Source organism: Capricornis sumatraensis, chromosome 2 (genome assembly GCF_032405125.1).
Source record: "Capricornis sumatraensis isolate serow.1 chromosome 2, serow.2, whole genome shotgun sequence".
Taxonomy (NCBI): Eukaryota; Metazoa; Chordata; class Mammalia; order Artiodactyla; family Bovidae; genus Capricornis; species Capricornis sumatraensis.
The window spans coordinates 41565758-41584171 of NC_091070.1; positions in this window are offsets into that span (position 1 = coordinate 41565758).

The window sequence follows — 18414 nt, forward strand, 5'->3', positions numbered from 1 at the left end:
TTGCTTGCTTATTAGATCTCCTTTCCCCTATTTTAAATGATAAAGATTTCAAGGGCCAACATCTTCTCTTACTCATCTCCTTTCTCCGGTACCAGCACAGGCTCTGCACAAAGTAGGCACATAGGAAACAGCCATCATTTACTGAGCACATGTACTATGTTCTGAACACGTGACAGATGCAGCCTCACTTGTATGTTATTATGTACATTTGTGAGATGAAAACACGGAAGTTCAAGGAAACTTTATGAAACGTGAGCATGATCCGTGCCACTTCTGCCCTAGATCTGCCTGACTCTAGAGCGTGTGCCTGTAACTCCTCCCAGCCACATGAGCCTTACTGATGCTTCTGGAAGGCAGCGCACATGCAGAAGTGGAAAGCACATTTAGCGAATAAAAGCAGTCTTTCCTTCATGTCTACACACACTGTGCATTTACATACCCAAATATACTGCTGGCATGTGCCTAGTTTAGCTCTGGAAGGCTATGTCTCCAGGAAGTTGAATTTGGAGGGTGGGAACAGCTGATAAGCAGGGAGTAGTCTTATTTTTCACTGTGCACTTTTTGATTTTGAATGATGTGTCTAGTTGAAGGAGTTTCCCTGGTGGCTCAGTGGAGAAGAATCTGTCTGCCAATGCAAGAGACGCAGCTTCGATCGTTGGGTCAGGAAGATCCCCTGGAGAAGGAAATGGCAGCCCACTCCAGTATTCTTGTTAAAGACAATTAGAATATTTTAAAAGACTACTTTATTTTTGGTGAAAAGATACTGAATCCAGGAGACCCTGGTTCTAACCTCGTCTCTGCCACTGGATAAATCTGAATAATAATCAAATTTATTTTCAGTTTCCTCATCCAGTAGATGAACAGGAATAGCCGTGCTATTGTCCTCCCGGGGTCAAACAAGCATTTTTTTTTTTTTTCTAAAAACATATGGAATTTATTAGGAAAAAATCTAAACAGTGGAAAGGGAGAAAGACTGAGAAAGAGCACTCACATATGTGTGTGTGTGTGTGTGTGTGTGTGTAAAATAAAATGAAGGTGGTGGACAAGGAATCCCTCCCTGCCCTAAGTTCTGTGAACAAAGGGGAGGCAAGATGCTGCAGCCCCGGTGACACGGTCAGTCTGGCAGTACAGGAACCACTAAACTGATGACATATGCAGGGCAGGGATCCGTTCTATCTATTCACTGTTCTCTCATCAGGACCTAATTAAAGGGCTTAGCAATCAGAAAATACTTGTTGCAGATAGAAAAGCAGAGTTTGCTATATGCCAACAAATGATGGGGGTGGTGAGGGAGAGAAAGAAGACAAAAAAGGGAAGGAAGCGGAAATCTAGGAAAAAGAGCATCAAGGCTGATGGGAAGGAGAAAGCATCTATCTGATGAGTTAAACTGTTGAAATGTCAACCTCAGTAGCTGAGTTGGGGCAGGTGGCAGGGCTGGGACAGTCTGGGGAAAGATGGCCCAGCCTTGTGAGGCTACAGGAGTCTAGGAAAGAGTCTTACAAGAGCATTTTGTAATATGTGAACCACTCGGCATACTCCACGCATTACTAATATAATAGTTGAATATCCAGAGCACGTCTACCCGCTCTGGACACCTGAGACCCTTGCAAAAAGCAGCATGGCCTTGAGAGAATTATTTGGCATTTCCAGATTAGAAAAGAGATTTTAATACTCCTGCAGACATCTGTGGCCAGAATAGCATGAAACACCAGAATGAAATCTTTCAGCCAAGCTTTTGTATCTCCCCCTCTGTCACCATCACACACCCACAGGAAGTGGTCTCACAGCTCTTGAGGCTTAAGAACATTTACAGAGGTAAGAAAATGGCCAGGAACAGGGCAGCCCCCTCTGCAACTGGTGGAGGTAAGTACGGTGATGATTGGTAGAGGCTGGTGGTGGTTGGTGGTGCTGCCCTGTTGCTATTTTCCATGTAGAGGAGATCCAGCTACAGGGAAGCTGCAGGGTCTGTGGTGTGGTTGGGGCAGCGAAGTTTGGCAATCTCTATCTCAGGAGTTCCATCACTCCCAACTCAGCAAGCACAACTATTTTGGCCAGAAAACAAAGCTTTCCTTGGAGAATTTATTTTTCAAAAGTAGAATTATGAGTAAGGGGACACCCCCAGGGTTTTTCTTAGTTTTTAAGGCAAAGGATGGAGTGACAAGAGTCTGTGGATTTGGAAGTCTGGATTTTTAAATATGCCTCCGAAAGTCTGTGACCTTGGACAGGTTCCTTCGGTTCCCTGGGCCGTATGTTCCTCATCTGTAAATGAGGGACTTGAACTGAATCATCTCTTTGGTTCTCTCCATATCAAAGATTCTATGTCCTGGAAACTCTGCCTTGGCTTCGGTTCACGACGTCCCCAGTCACAGGCTGTCAGCCCTGTGCCTCTCTTTGACAGTCGCTAGGGAGTCGGCTGGCTTTCCCATCACAGTCATCAGTATCTGAAGGCCGCAGATAGGGAATGTCTACCTGAGATCTGAACACCCCAGCATGTCTACCCTGAGACCTGAACACCCTAGCAGAGGAAACCTTGATTCTCACACTGTCCTACTGGGGTGGGAGTCTGGGTAAGAAACAGACCACATACATGATCCAGAAATCCCACACCTGGACATATATCCAGACAAAACTATAATTAAAAAGATACATGCAACCCTATGTTCATAGCAGCACTATTCACAACAGCCAAGACATGGAAACAACCTAAATGTCCATTGACTGACGAATCAATAAAGAAGATGATAATAATAGTAGAATATTATTCAGCTATAAAAAAGAATGAATAATGCCATTTGCAGCAATAAGGATGCAATTAGAGGTTATCATGCTAAGGGAAATGAGTCAGAAAGAGAAAGACAACTACCATATGATATCACTTATACACGGAATCTAAAATATAGAACCAATGAACCTATCTCCAAAAAAGAAACAGACTCACAGACACAGAGAACAGACTTGTGGTTGTGGCAGGGGAGTGGGGAAAAGCAGAGGGATGCACAAGGAATTCGGGGTTAGTATACACAAACTACTGCTTACATTTAGAACAGATAAACAACCAAGGCCTACTGAATAGCACAGGAAACTATATCCAATCTCCTGGGATAAACCATAATGGGAAAGAATATAAAAAAGAATGTATATATGTGTATAACGGAGTCACTTTGATATACAGCAGAAATTAACACAACAATGTAAATCAACTACACGTCAATCAATAAAATTAGCAAACATTATTTTAACTGAAAACTTTTGTAGTCTATTATTGCTCAAAACATTTTTCAAGGAATGGGTGGAGTACTGATATTCACACAACTGCCAATTTTCTCCTACAATCAGAGCTCACTAATTTGGGCTGGATCATCAAAAAAGCAAGAGAGTTCCAGAAAAACATCTATTTCTGCTTTATTGACTATGCCAAAGCCTTTGACTGTGTGGATCACAATAAACTGCGGAAAATTCTGAGAGAGATGGGAATACCAGACCACCTGACCTGCCTCCTGAGAAATCTGTATGCAGGTCAGGAAGCAACAGTTAGAACTTGACATGGAACAACAGACTGGTTCCAAATAGGAAAAGGAGTACTTCAAGGCTATATATTGTCACCCTGCTTCTTTAACTTATATGCAGAGTACATCATGAGAAACACTGGGCTGGAAGAAACACAAGCTGGAATCAAGATTGCCGGGAGAAATATCAATAACCTCAGATATGCAGATGACACCACCCTTACGGCAGAAAGTGAAGAGGAACTAAAAAGCCTCTTGATGAAAGTGAAAGAGGAGAGCAAAAGAGTTGGCTTAAAGCTCAACATTCAGAAAACGAAGATCATGGCATCCGGTCCCATCACTTCATGGGAAATAGATGGGGAAGCAGTGGAAACAGTGTCAGACTTTATTTTTGGGGGCTCGAAAATCACTGCAGATGGTGACTGCAGCCATGAAATTAAAAGACGCTTACTCCTTGGAAGGAAAGTTATGACCAACCTAGACAGCATATTCAAAAACAGAGACATTACTTTGTCAACAAAGGTCCGTCTAGTCAAGGCTATGGTTTTTCCTGTAGTCATGTATGGATGTGAGAGTTGCATTGTGAAGAAAGCTGAATGCCGAAGAATTGATGCTTTTGAACTGTGGTGTTGGAGAAGATTCTTGAGAGTCCCTTGGACTGCAAGGAGATGCAACCAGTCCATTCTAAAGGAGATCAGTCCTGGGTGTTCATTGGAAGGATTGATGTTGAAGCTGAAACTCCAATACTTTGGCCACTTGATTCAAAGAGCTGACTCATTTGAAAAGACTCTGATGCTGGGAGGGATTGGGGGCAGGAGGAGAAGGGGACGACAGAGGATGAGATGGTCGGATGGCATCACTGACTCAACGGACATGGATTTGTGTGGACTCCAGGAGTTGGTGATGGACAAGGAGGCCTGGCGTGCTGCGATTCATGGGGTCGCAAAGAGTCGGAGATGACTGAGTGACTGAACTGAACTGACCTGAATTTGGGTTTCACTGAAAAAAGGAAAAGAAACAGAACACATGCATACATGTGTGTATGTGGGCATGCATGTGTGTATTCATTTGCATGTGTTAAGAGGGGGCTTCCTCGGTGGCTCAGAGGGTAAAGAATCTGCCTGTAACTCAGGAGACTCGGCTTTGATCCCTGAGTCAGGAAGATCAGGAAACTGTGACTGTGTACTTATTATCCTGAATGATAGCCACTTTCTCCCAGAAACAAGGGAAAATCACAGCAGCAGTGTCTGCCCAGGTAGATAAACCACTGCATTTCCAACAGCTTTGTTTCCTGTCAGGGGTGGGGTACCTAGCATTTCATTTCGCTTGGAAGTATAACCAACACTTTAATGTGATTTCTTTGGGAAAATGTTTTGAGTTCCAAGCAAACCACTTACACATTCTCAATACATAACCTTGTGTGGGTCAGGACTACTGTGATTGTCTCAACTCTACCAAGGCATCTAACTCAGTCATAGCCACATAATCATCAATACTTTGTTAATTCAATTAGATATGACAAAGGGCCCTCTTTTTGTGACTTAATAACTCTCCCTAAGTCTATGAACAATAGTAGACCAACTCTCCTTAGATTAGCCAGAATGGTCTTGGTTTTAAAATGAATCCAGGGATCTCCTCACTCCTAGGCAAACCAAGATATGACTTAAAGAAGAGAGTAATCCAGTGTAGGTAGGAGTTTCACGCTCCACGCCTCAGACAGTAAAGAATCAGCCTACAGAGTGGGGAGACCTGGGTTCAGTCCCTGGGTGGGGAAGATCCCCTGGAGAAGGAAATGGCAACCCACTCCAGTATTTTTGCTTGGAGAATCCCATAGACAGAGGAGCCTGGCGGGCTATAGTCCACGGGGTCGCAAGGAGTTGGACACGACTGAGCAATTAACATACATATACACTCCTGTCTAGGAATACAAAGGCTTCTCAAGCAATTCCAAGCCCTGCATCTGCCCAAGGGGCATGGTCTGGGCAGCTGTTCCCTGAGAAGAGGTTAGAGTAACGAGCAGAGGCCCCAGGGCAGGCGGCTGAATTCCACTTTACAGTGTTGTCCTTATCACCCCTGCTTGAGTCCACTGTGTGGTTAGGGTAAAACCGGTTCATTCCCCAGGCCTTCTGTAAGCACTTGACTCATGCTTTTCTTGGAGCATTCACTCAGCAGTCCTTCCCAGAGGCACCTCCCTGCCCTCCTGCTCCTCTCACGCCTCCCCATGTGACGGGAAAAAATAAATAGGGCTCATGGGAGGAGGCACTGGCAGGTGATGGGAAGCTCCGGGTGAACTCTCCTCATCCTTCTCCCCAGGGCATGTGGGGAAGAAGGGCCTGTTTTATCCAGAGGATCTGGATGTGTCTGGATAAGTTCACTCTGGAACATCAGAGAATGTTTAAACCTGTGCCAGAAACAGAAATCAAGAGCATGGATTGCACTGTGTGAGCCTACTTGGGGCCCTGAACCCATTCAGGACTAATCAAACATCCTGACATTAAGTCAGTCCAGTTTTTCAACCTTGGCATTGTTGACAGTTGAGGGGTGCTGTCTGGTTCATTGTAAGATGCTTAGCAGCTTCTCTGGTCTTGTCCCACGAGATGCCAGTAGCACCCGTTCCACTTGTTACAATAAAAAATATTTCCAGATATTGCTAAATGTCCCCTGGGGAAATAATCACTCCTGGTTGAGAACCTCTGAGTTAGAACAGCCCAAGTGTCCCTTGTGTCCCATCTTCCTGGACCTTCATTGCATAAGCAGCATGTTTTGATGCACATTACATGAAAAACTAGTTCCCCAGGATGTTCCTAGTTTTTCCACAGAGAAAACACTCTATGCCCAAGTAAATTTGGAGAATTCTGGGTTCCTTGGTCCAACATGTCGAGGAACTGCTGCCTGACATTATAATAAAGCTTTCCCTTTATGGAGAGTCGAAATATGTTAGGATATTAGAAGCTCTGAAAAGTCTGACAATAAGGAAACCTGTTAAACTCTGTTTAACAAAACAGTAGATGCTTGGCCACAGTCCCTTAATAGCAATTTCCTTTAAAAGCTCTTTTTTTCCCCTCGCTTTGTGCTTTTCCTAAATGCCTGGGCAGTTTCATCATCTTTAGTCTTGTTCAGATTTCAGGAAACTGGTGGCAGCCAACCTAAATTGCTGCAGAAGTTGCAAGGACATGAAAAAATTTTCTTCAATTCTTGGAATGGAGAATTTGGTCAATATTTCCGGGGATTGAAGATAGGGGCCATTATAACTGGCAAGGGTGAGTTGGCTGTAGAAACAGGCCCAGTGGTCTGCTAGGTAACTGTCACTTTAGCGGTTTGCTGCCTGAATAGCCAGGTGTGGAAGAGCCTTTGAAGAGGTAAAATATCCCTGAGCAGACTCAGGGCACCAGGATCAGGCTTACTCAGCTTCTATTCTGAGCAAGGGATGCCATCACCTTAAATACTATGCTCTTGTTGCTAAGGAAACCAGATAAGTGGGTTGCCAACACAATATTCAATCTTTCCATGAAGATTAAAGCACCTTGTTCCAGCAAGAGAGCAGATGGGAAAGCCATAGGTGTGAGCCATATTTCTCATTACCTAACTTAGGCCAGGTGATGGATGAAGTGAAACAGTTTATGGTATATAGCAAGAAGATAAAATTTGTAGCTACTGGCAACTATTTGCTAAATCAATGAAGACAGGGATTTAATCCTGACTTCCAGCTACATTTTTGCAGTAATTTTCTTTGTCAATGTATTGAAGGCAGACTGAGTACAAAGTTTGGGAAATCAGTTACAGAATAGAAAATGGTTGTATTTTAGTTGGCCCGTTCCTTTTGGTTATTTTTACTAAATATCTCAAGCATATATAAGTATATAAAGAATAATACACCACACTCTATGTACTGATCATACAGCTTAAAAATGAAACATTATAAATATACCAGAAGTTGCTTGGGTATTCTTGCCCTCTTCCTTTTTAATATCATAGAAATGTCTCACATACTTGTTACCTCCACGTATAAAAGAATCATTAGATACTAAACCTACCATTTGTTTTGAGTGATCAGTGACAATGTGCACTCTGCATGTCCAATTCTTTTGCGATCCCATGGACTGTATGGAGCCTACCAGGTTCCTCTGTCCATGGGATTCTTCAGGAAAGAATACTGGAGTGGGTTGTCATTTCCTCCTCCAGGGAATCTTCCCCACCCAGTGATCAAACTCGCAACTTCTGTGTCTCCTGAGTTGGCAGGCAGATTCTTTACCCAGTGAGCCATTTAGGAAGCTTTATCAGCAACATAGGACCATTAAATATAGAGTATCTCTGGGAGCCCCCTATGCTAGGGTAAAGGTTTTCTCTTGAGATTCAGGTTAGTTCTTCTTCCAATCCCAGACCATAAACAAAAGGGAAAACTAGGGAAGTCAAGAAGTCGGAGAGTATGAGTGGCTGCACAGAGCATGGCTGCTCTGCAAAGGCTGACTTCCTTACTTAAGCCTTCTTCCACTCATTAATTCAAAAGATTTACTGAGTGCCTATTTTGTGCCTGGCATTGTGCTAGGTGCTGAGGGTAAGAAGAAACAAAACGGTCCTAAGTCACTGCCTGCACAGAGTTAGTAAGGGAGGGGAGACAAGATGAATAAAAATAAAAGTTAGAGCTTAGTAAATACAGATGAGGTGGGGTGATGAGCAGGTTTGGGGAATAAAATGATAAAGATGTGTTACATTTCAGATAAAGTAGGTCCTTGACTCCCCTGGGGCCTCACTGTAAAGGTGCATTTGAACAAAAAAGGAGGTAGAGGGATTGGGTGGGTGGGGTGAACAGACTTTCCATCAGAGGGAACAGACAGTGCAAAGGCCTTGAGACAGTGGCATGATTGCAGTGAAAAGTGAAAGTGCAAGTCGCTCAGCTGTGTCCAACTCTTTGCGACCCCATAGACTTACAGTCCATGAAATTCTCCAAGCCAGAATATTGGAGTGGGTAGCCTTTCCCTCCTCCAGGGATCTTCCCAACCTAGGGATCCCACATTGTGGGTGGATTCTTTACTAACTGAGCTATTAGGGAAGGCATGTTCCAAATCCAGCAAGGAGGCCAGTAGAGTGAGCAAGGGTTGAGGGGAAATGTGTGGCAGATGAGGTCAGAGAAGGTCTCTGTGTGTGCACACACATGTAGACCACTGTAGACAAAGACAGTGGCTTCTTCTCTGAGTGAGTTGGAGCCACTGGAAGGCTTAGAACAGAAAACTGACATGATCTGTGTTAGGTGTGTAATAGGATTATTATGGCTGCAATATTGAGAACAGACCACAAGAGGATAAGATTGAAGACAGTGTGACCAAGGGGCAGATGGCTGTGAGAATCCAGATGAGAGATGGTGAAGACAGGAAGGAGTGAAAAGTCATTGAATTCTGGATATATTTTGGTATGAAACTAACAGAATTTCCTGACAGGTTGTGATGTGTGGGAAGAAGAGGGGTCAAGGATGATCTCAAGCCTTTGGACCAGTTGGCTCTGGATGCCCTACATGGCTGTAGTACAGTGGTTGGAGTGGCTGAAAGGCTTCTACACCCACAGTTCCACCTGGAGGGAGGACCCTGATCCTCTTGCGTCCCACATGCAGAGCCCACTGAAGCCCTGGGGCCACTCTTTATGTCCCCAGCCACCCACCCTGACATAGAGCTGGTTCTTGCCACATGTGGCCACACAGGTAAAAAGTTCTCAAAGCTTATGGTGAACCCTTCTCTTCATAGAACCATAGACCACTTGGGTTTGAAGAAACCTTAAAGGTCATTTTTGTAAGACTCTGTTGGTTGTTAAAAACAGATAAGCTCTCTATAATTAAAAGATAGTAGTTATCAAAGACCTAGGAACAGGTTAAAAATGTAAATCTGTCAGCATTCAGTTCAGTTCAGTCGCTCAGTCGTGTCCAACTCTTTGCGAGCCCATGGACTGCAGCACGCCAGGCTTCCCTGTCCATCACCAACTCCCGGAGCTCACTCAGACTCATGTCCATCAAGTTGGTGATGCCATCCAACCACCTCATCTTCTGTCGTCCCCTTCTCCTCCTGCCTTCAATCTTTCCCAACATCAGGGACTTTTCCCAATGTATCAGTTCTTCGCATCAGGTGGCCTAAGTATTGGAGTTTCAGCTTCAGCATCAGTTCTTCCAATGAATACTCAGGACTGATTGCCTTTAGGATTGACTGGTTTGATCTCCTTGTAGTCCAAGGGACTCTCAAGAGTGTTCTCCAACACCGCAGTTCAAAAGCATCAATACTTCGGCACTCAGCTCTCTTTACAGTCCAAATCTCACATCCATACATGACTACTGGAAAAACCATAGCTTTGACTAGACGGACCTTTGTTGGCAAAGTCATATCTCTGCTTTTTAACATGCTGCCTAGGTTGGTCATAGCTTTTCTTCCAAGGAGCAAGTGTCTTTTAATTTCATGGCTGCAGTCACCATCTGTAGTGATTTTGGAGCCCCAAAAGATAAAGTTTGTCACTGTTTTCACTGCTTCCCCACCTATTTGCCATGAAGTGATGGGACCGGATGCCATGATCTTAGTTTTCTGGATGTTGAGCTTTAAGCCAACTTTTTCACTCTTCTCTTTTGCTTTCATCAAGAGGCTCTTTAGTTCCTCTTCACTTTCTGCCATAAGGGTGGTGTCATCTGTGTATTTGAGGTTATTGGTATTTCTCTCAGCAATCTTGATTCCAGCTGGTGTTTCATCCAGCCTGGCCTTTCTCGTGATGTACTACTCTGCATATAAGTTAAATAAACAGGGTGACAATATACAGCCTTGACGTACTCCTTTACCAATTTGGAATCAGTTTGTTGTTCTGTATCTAGTTCTAACTGTTGCTTCTTGACCTGCATACAGATTTCTCAGGAAGCAGGTAAGGTGGTCTGGTATTCCCATCTCTTTCAGAATTTTCCAGTTTGTTATGATCCACACAACATATGCTGTCAGCATAGAAGGCAGATCATTGTTCTGTTGCTCTCATGGTGAGACTGAGCAGAACCCTGTGGGGCTCCTGCACGTGAGAGCCTTTCTATGTCCCCTGTTTCTTGTTTGTAATGAATAGACTCCAGCCTCCATGACCTTCCCTGGGTCCCAAAGATTAGATTCAAACAGTTGCTAATCAGGGAAGGGAGGGGGTGCAGAGATAAGGGAGAAGCAGCAAAGAAACAATAGCACAGCTTTGGGCAGGGCCCTTTTTCCACCTCTAGTTACACACATAACAATATCTTTGAGCTCTTTACAGAACTAAAACCCCAACAAATGGAAGATGTTAGCATTCTTCATTCCAGAGATCACAGTTTTATAGTCTCAAGAAGCTAATCCGAAGACCGACTGAGGCCAGATTAAAGGAAATATAGAAGCTTATCAGGAGACCACCTGAGACCAAATTAGAGTGCAGACCCTGCACACATCCTGATCCTTATCAGCAACTTGAACCACTGTTATAAAGAAAGAGTTGCTCAATCGTGTCCAACTCTTTGAGACCCCATGGACTGTAGCCTGCCAAGCTCCTCTGACCATGGAATTCTCCAGGCAAGAATACTGGAGTGGGTTACCTTCTCCAGGGGATCTTCCCAATCCAGGGATCGAACCAGGATCTCCTGCACTGTAGGTAGATTCTTTACCATCTGAGCCACAGAGAAGCCATTGCTATAAAACTCCTCACCAAATCCTCCAGGGTTGGGACACATAGTTTTTCAAGGCACGATCCTGCTGTGTCCCTTTTGTCTGCCAAAGCAATAAAGTGATTTCTTTTCTAACTTCACCCAAAACTCTGTCCCTCCGATTTGATTCAGCACTGGTGCACAGAGGCCTTTTCAGCATTAGTGGCCTCTCTACTGTGTTGGCACACCCACTCCAATTCACTTTCTGTGGCCTCCAGTTCAAACTTTCAAGGAATCTAGGTTGACTGACTTAATTACCATGGCCTGTTCTGGGTACCAGCCTCCCTGGTGGCTCAGGTGGTAAAGAACCTGCCTGCAATGTGGGAGGCCTGGGTTCGATGCCTGAGTTGCGAAGATCCCCTGGAGAAGGGAACGGCTACCCACTGCAGTATTCTGGCCTGGAGAATGCCATGGACGGAGGGCCTGGTGGGCTACAGTCCATGGAGTTGCAAGAGTCGGACACGATAAAGCCACTAACACACATAAACAAAAAAAGTGGCAGGATGATGGTTACAATCACAGAAGCAGAGCCAGCATAAATTCAAAATTAACCCTTCCCAGTTACACCATGCTTGAGAAACCAATGATTTTCAAACATTTCTCTTATTCCTCCTTAACACACAAGATTAACTGCTTAAATTTCAATCATCCTATTCTCAAGCAGAGCACTTGCAAAGCAATGAAAATGTTTCAACTAAAGAAAACAAAGAGGAAAATATAACCTGAGGAGTCTAGACACAAGTAGGAACCACCTTTACTCACATCACTCTTCCTGTGATAAGGATACAATCAAAACTGCCTTAAAGCAGACTCCCACCATGGGCAGGCTGTAGCTATTATCTGGGTAATTCAAGACTATGACCAAGTTTGTGAGAAGACAAAGCACTCATTCCTTCCACAGAAACCTGTACTACTCCAGTCTCCAAACCACAGCTAACTAACTCACAGCTGCATTCTCTGGTTCCTCAGCAAGTGGCTAAGGAACACTATGCTCAGTTAGGAGCTTCAAACTTCATGCAATTCAGTATCTTACTTGCTCTAACCCTCTGTATCCAAATTGGACATTTGGATACAGGCAATCAGATTATAGCCACACAATTATCCAACTCATTTCTGCAAGAATAAACCTCTCTTTGCTTGGCAGAAGGCTGCCAAATAATTACTCAGAGTGTGAAAAAACATGGGAGGAGAAGGGTAAGGGGAAATAAAAGAATTGAGACTGGGCCCCAAAAATGGAAGCATCTTCCCTTCTTTCCAAATTTTGCATTATGGGAGCTCTACTGAAATACGCTTTCGCCCTATGATCCACAAGGCTGCCATTAATACCTATTATCTAATAAGGCAGGTGTTGTATTTCATACAAGTTAGCAGAACCCAAGTCAAGCTAAAATACTGAATTGCTAATTTAGTAATTTCAAAAAATCGTACTGCTTAACATGTGATCTAAATGTCTTTTGATGGTGCTCTTTCTAAAATGAAAGAATACCTGTATGTATGGCTCCTGAGTTCTGAGCTTAGAATCAGCATTAAGCACCTTCTATGGTCAGGCCCATAGTTCAGGGAACTTCTCATTCCTCTCCCCTCACTTAAAAACATTTATCAATATTACAGTCACCTTTGTCTTCAGGTGCCATGCACACCCTCTTCTGGTCAAAGAAAAACTGATCACTGTTAGGAAAGGAACGGTCAGTAGTACAAATTTTGGTCCAAAAACGGAACTATTACAATACGTATGAAAGGATTTGTGATTCTTCTCTTGGTGATCATTAAAAATTGTTTTCATCATGAAAATTAAAGAACCTACCATTTTCTAACAGGTGAGTTTTCAGATTCCCATTACTTAATTGCAATATAATGACAAATCTAGGACAACTCCAGGCAAGAGGTGACCAGGTGAGGCCCAATAAATTCAGTCTCTGGGGCCATAAGTTCAGTCCTGGCACATGGCACACTGCAGGACACGTGACAATGAGGGGAAGCACTGTTCAGTCTGCACACGCTGAGCATCTTGTGCTGACATACAAGACATAGTGAAGAAACGCACAGACTTGATTGGGAGATTGGGACTGACATTAACACACTACAATATACACAACAGATAACTAGTAAGAGCCATATATAGCACAGGGAACTCCACTCATCCTGCTGTTACAAATACTCCTATTACTGAAAACACAAGTCTGTGTGCCCACAGTGATGCCAAACAATAGCGAGGCCAAACGATACCAGAACATTGGAGTTTGGAACAGAAAAAAGTTTACTGAAGGCCATGTAAGATGAGTAGCTCATGTCTTAAAAACCCCAAACTCCCCAAAAAGCTTTCAGCAAAGTCCTTTTCTAGGAAAGGTGAGTGAGGGATGTGGTTAGTTGTTGCAAACTTCTTGTGTCAGAACCTTTGTTCTTGGGATCTGGTCATGGGCAGGGAATGATGTTCCTGGAAACCTCTGCCAAATTTCTTTTCTGACAAGGGCAAGGCTCCCAGAACTTTCACACTCTGAGGACCTGGTCCTGGCTAAAAGGAGGCAGATCTCAGCTGACAGCTGGCTTACCTCAGGGCCAGAGCCCCAGAACCTGCTCAGCTGTCGTCACTAATGGAGCCAGGCGCCCAGGATCCAGCCAACCCTCATGCTCCTCAGGCCACCTAAACAGTGGGGGCCAGGACTCATGGTCTGCACAAAGGTGGGGATCGGGGAGAGGTTCACTGCTGCCTCAAAGCCTGGGCCTGGTCAGTCGGTGGCTTTGGCGAGGGCTCTAGAGCCCTGCAGGACACAGCCCTCTGTTCCCTGGGTCCCACTGCTCACCCACTGGCCCAAGGCTGGGTGAGCTGAAGGGCCCCAAGCAAAAGGCTAGGATTTGCTTCTTATCTCACTCTCTGTGCAACAACCATCTCTCCACAGACCAACTAACGGTTGCTGACAGGTGTTAGCTTGGGGGAAGGTCCCACTGCAGCACTGACCAATGGCTGAGCAGGACCACTACCGGTCTCTCATTGACAGTAGTTTGCTTGGTGGAGGAGCTCCAACCAATGGCTGCAGCATCAACCAATGGCTGAGTAGGGCCACTAACAATCTTTGATTGACAGCTGGTCCCCTGGGGTACGGGCCCCCTGGGGCGACGACCAATGGCTGAACAAGACCACCAGTGGTCCCAGGGTAACTGATGCCTGGTAATAATGAGATGCAGGGTAATGGATGCACACTAACATTCAGTCTCATGCTAAAAGCTGTGAACGACTGGCCATGCTCTATCACTCAACACTTTGTAATGGTCTATATAGGAAAAGAATGTGGATATATAGATGTGTGTAACAGATTCACTTTGCAGTACACCTGAAACACAACACTGTAAATCAACTACACTCCAATTATTAAAAAAAAAAAAAAAAGCATACCAACCACAGGACTGAATTTAAATCCTAGTTCTGCTATTTACCAGCTGTTGAAACTTGGGCAAGTTACTTCACATCTCCACAGTTGTTCCATCATCTAAAAAGTGAGAAATTATGATAGTATTTCCTCACAGGGTTGCTGTGAGGATTAATGAGTTAATATTGGGAAATGACTTAGAACAATGTCTGGCACAGAGTAATTAGCATAAAAAGGAGATTGGAATTTGTAGAAGCCTTTTCCTAACACTAAGATGGTCTCTGGCAAGATTGTTAGATCCATGACACAGATCACACTAACCATCCAAAACAGATATTTTTACTAATGACTTCATCTTGCAAATTTCATAACCTTCTTTGGATTAACCCTAGAGAGCACTAAGGGATACCATAAGCTGAACTCTTATTTTCACTATCCTACACATTGGGAAAGTCATAAATTCCACAAGCACCTATTCTGAAAGGACAAGACTACATTTCAATAATCATTTTATTAGTTACAGAAGAATCTCCACTAGTATTTACATAGTGCAAAAAAGCTGTTATTACCCTCTAAAATGTGATATAACAATCATCCTTCATACAGCAAAAGAACAAGATGAAAATCCCTTCATGTTATAATTCATAATAATTTTGCTAGCTTTTAATTAGAGCATTACAATTAAGACATTAAATTATAAATTCATGTGGTATATTTAGAAATTAAATTACAAAATAATACAAATCCTTTTAAAGTGTGATGTGCCAACAAAGTTTAAATTTTTATCATTAATTAGGATTCAGATTTCAGATTAGGCAGACAGTTTGGTTGATTCTGGGAAGTGTGTAAGGTTTGGAAGGAACAGGGTAGGAGGAAGATAATAAATTACTTCATGAAAAATTTTTAAAAATTGAAAAAAGATAAAGTAAACGGATAAGTTAATGTTCTACCTTGTTGGCACAACATACAGAAAATACTTAAATGACAGGTTTATTTTTAAGCAAACAGCAGCTTTACAAACAGTAATACTCCTTTATACATATATTAAAGTAATGATGTGTTAGGGTTGAACAATTTTATGTTAGAGTTGAAAAAATGAATGCGGAGCTCACTACTCACTTGCACACTGTAACTCCCACCCCACCCACCTCCCCCAGCTTATTAAGAAATCAGGCAAGTACATTATTTGGATATTAATTTCTCAATATTTAAACTATGTGAATTCCTTTTGACTAATTCTTTTCCAAATACTGGAAGCATATAAAATACCATCTCTGCAAAAAGGACCTTCAGTCAAAGCCTTTAAAAACTTTTCAATGTATAACACACATTTTTCCCCCCATCTTTAGTCAAAAGAAATATGTTACATCATTTACAAACATATTTAAACCAAGAGTCAAGCTAATATGGACATTTTGTCTTTTGAGAAGTAATCTTCACAGCAAACAAACCTACTGAAGCAGAAATCTAATTGTGGGAGCGCAATTCATACTTGAATTCATACTTATGTACTGAAATAGAAATCTAATATCAATTATTGCCAGTAAAACAATCTCTACACACAAAAGAAAAAAATCACTACGTTTTTATTTCTTGTGATAATAAACCCTTACTCTTACCATTAGACCTCTCTAGATCTCCAAAGAGCCACTCACCCAGATCCGGAAAAAAATCCTTTCCTAATTTCACACCTCTGCCTGCATACCATATACACACATGCCAGAATTTATCTAAAGGAAATGAATTATAAAGACATTATCAATAATTACTAAAGCACACATCCTACATAGTAGCATTTCCTTTAATAAATTTTGGGTTGTCCTCTAGAGGTCAACAGTCTCATGTAAAAAATGCTGTGGTCCCTTGGTTTGCTTTGCTGGCAGAAGATCCTGCACATGCAAGAGCATTTATCAAACACATAATTGAACACTTCTGAAGTCTATAGCAAAATTCAAAGCTACTGGTGTTCTGAAGAGTTCCTCAACTTCCCTTTTGATACAAATGTCAAAAATCTAAAATGACAATTCTCATTCAGTAGAGGTATAAAATATAAGAAACCTTTGAGAAGCCATTCATTATTTTAAGATCAAGAGTTATCTGAATCACTGACAACAAGCAAAGGAAATTTACACCATTAAAAAGTATGAAAAGTTTTCAATTTACTTTTAAGACTGTCAGTAATTCAAAATCTCTATCATTTCTTTAAATCAATGAACACTTCCAAATGTACAGAGACACTAAGATCTGCCACATAAATCCATGATTACCACTTGAGAGGCTTCATTCCTTACATGCTACATTGCTTTAAGTACTGGACACTTGGTGCCTAAGAAGCCTACGCTGAAGAACAGTTTAGACAGGACACCACAGTAATGTCCCCTTTCAGCACACTAATAAAGTTGTTAGACTGACATTTCGTACACAGCAGTGCTCATAAACTTTCACAATTCACAAACAAGTCAGTCATCAACCGAGAATCTGGTTTCACCAGTAATTAAATGCCAGGATTATAAAACATCAACACCAGAACAGTAGTCCCAATGCTTCCGTAAAGAATCTGCCCAATTCACCTCGGTGAGGCAAAGCTCTCTGCCCATAAAACCTGGACAAGGAAAACACCCCTTCCTCTTCAGTTCTGTGCCTGCTTATGGGAGTTGAAAGTGTAAAGCTGGCATGCATCTGTGTGTATGTGTGCACGCACACACATATTGGCCAACTGGAGGTGGTTGGAGGGAAGACGGAAAAAAGGTAATTCCTAATTTTCCCATCATTATAAACTTGCAAAGGTTACCACCAGGTGGTGACTGATTAGTAAAACATTTAGTTCATTAACTTTAACTTCTCCCAAGAGTTTAAACATCCCAGAAGGGCAGAGATAAACAATGATTTAGAATTAATACCTGCGCCACCCTGCAAACTGTAAAATCGAACAGTTTCAGCACAATTAGAACAACTTCCTCTTTTCTTCAAAACTTCTTCCAAGCCTTGATTATCAGGATGCATGTTACAGCTGCATCCAGTTCCTTTCCCCGACTCCCATCAGTAACTATGGTCAGCGGGATGTAGCAGGTGCTCAAGGTTAGGGACAAAGTAGTTTCTTAAAAGGTGCAACAACTTTTCACTCTGGACAAGTCTGAATACCCAATCAAATCCATATCTGAAGTCCAGAGAATCCCAAATCAGAAGCATGCAAGAGAACACACTAGTGTAAGACTTTGTTTCTGGATAATTTACATGTAAGTGCTGTAGTCATACAACCGGTCATTCACCTGTCAAAATTTGCCTAATTTTATGCAAATACAACTATGTACAAGAGCATTCCTGAGGTAATTAAGAAGCAAATGTGAACCAGAAACCAGAAGGCCCGCTAATGGGCAACTTCTCACTATTTAAACACCTATCACTTTGCACAAATAAGGCCAGCTCTCATCTTTCATGGTGGTTCCCTTGCCAGCCTAAGTATTGGAGGCTCTACTTAGCCAACCAACTTTAGTCAATTATAATGATCAGTGACTACTGAAATAAGCATTTGTGGACTGAATACAAGTTGCATCAATTTTTAACACAAATCATTGTGAACTTAGTGACCCTCAGCCATTTTTTAAGTTTTCTAACTCTACCTCCAGGTTTCTTTTATTTTAAAGAAACCCAAACAACTTTTTGGTCAGACAATTGAGAGTATAGGAGCTGTAATCTTGAAGCAAACATTGGTAATTGCTCCTGTCCTCAGAACCTCGATTTGTAGCTTTCAAAATGACTAAATAGGCATTTTAAAATTACTTTCTTTAAAACCTGGTCTTCTTTTAAAATCATTATTGTCCATAAAAAAGCTGAAACAATTCTGAATTTTCCACACAGTTCTTAGAAA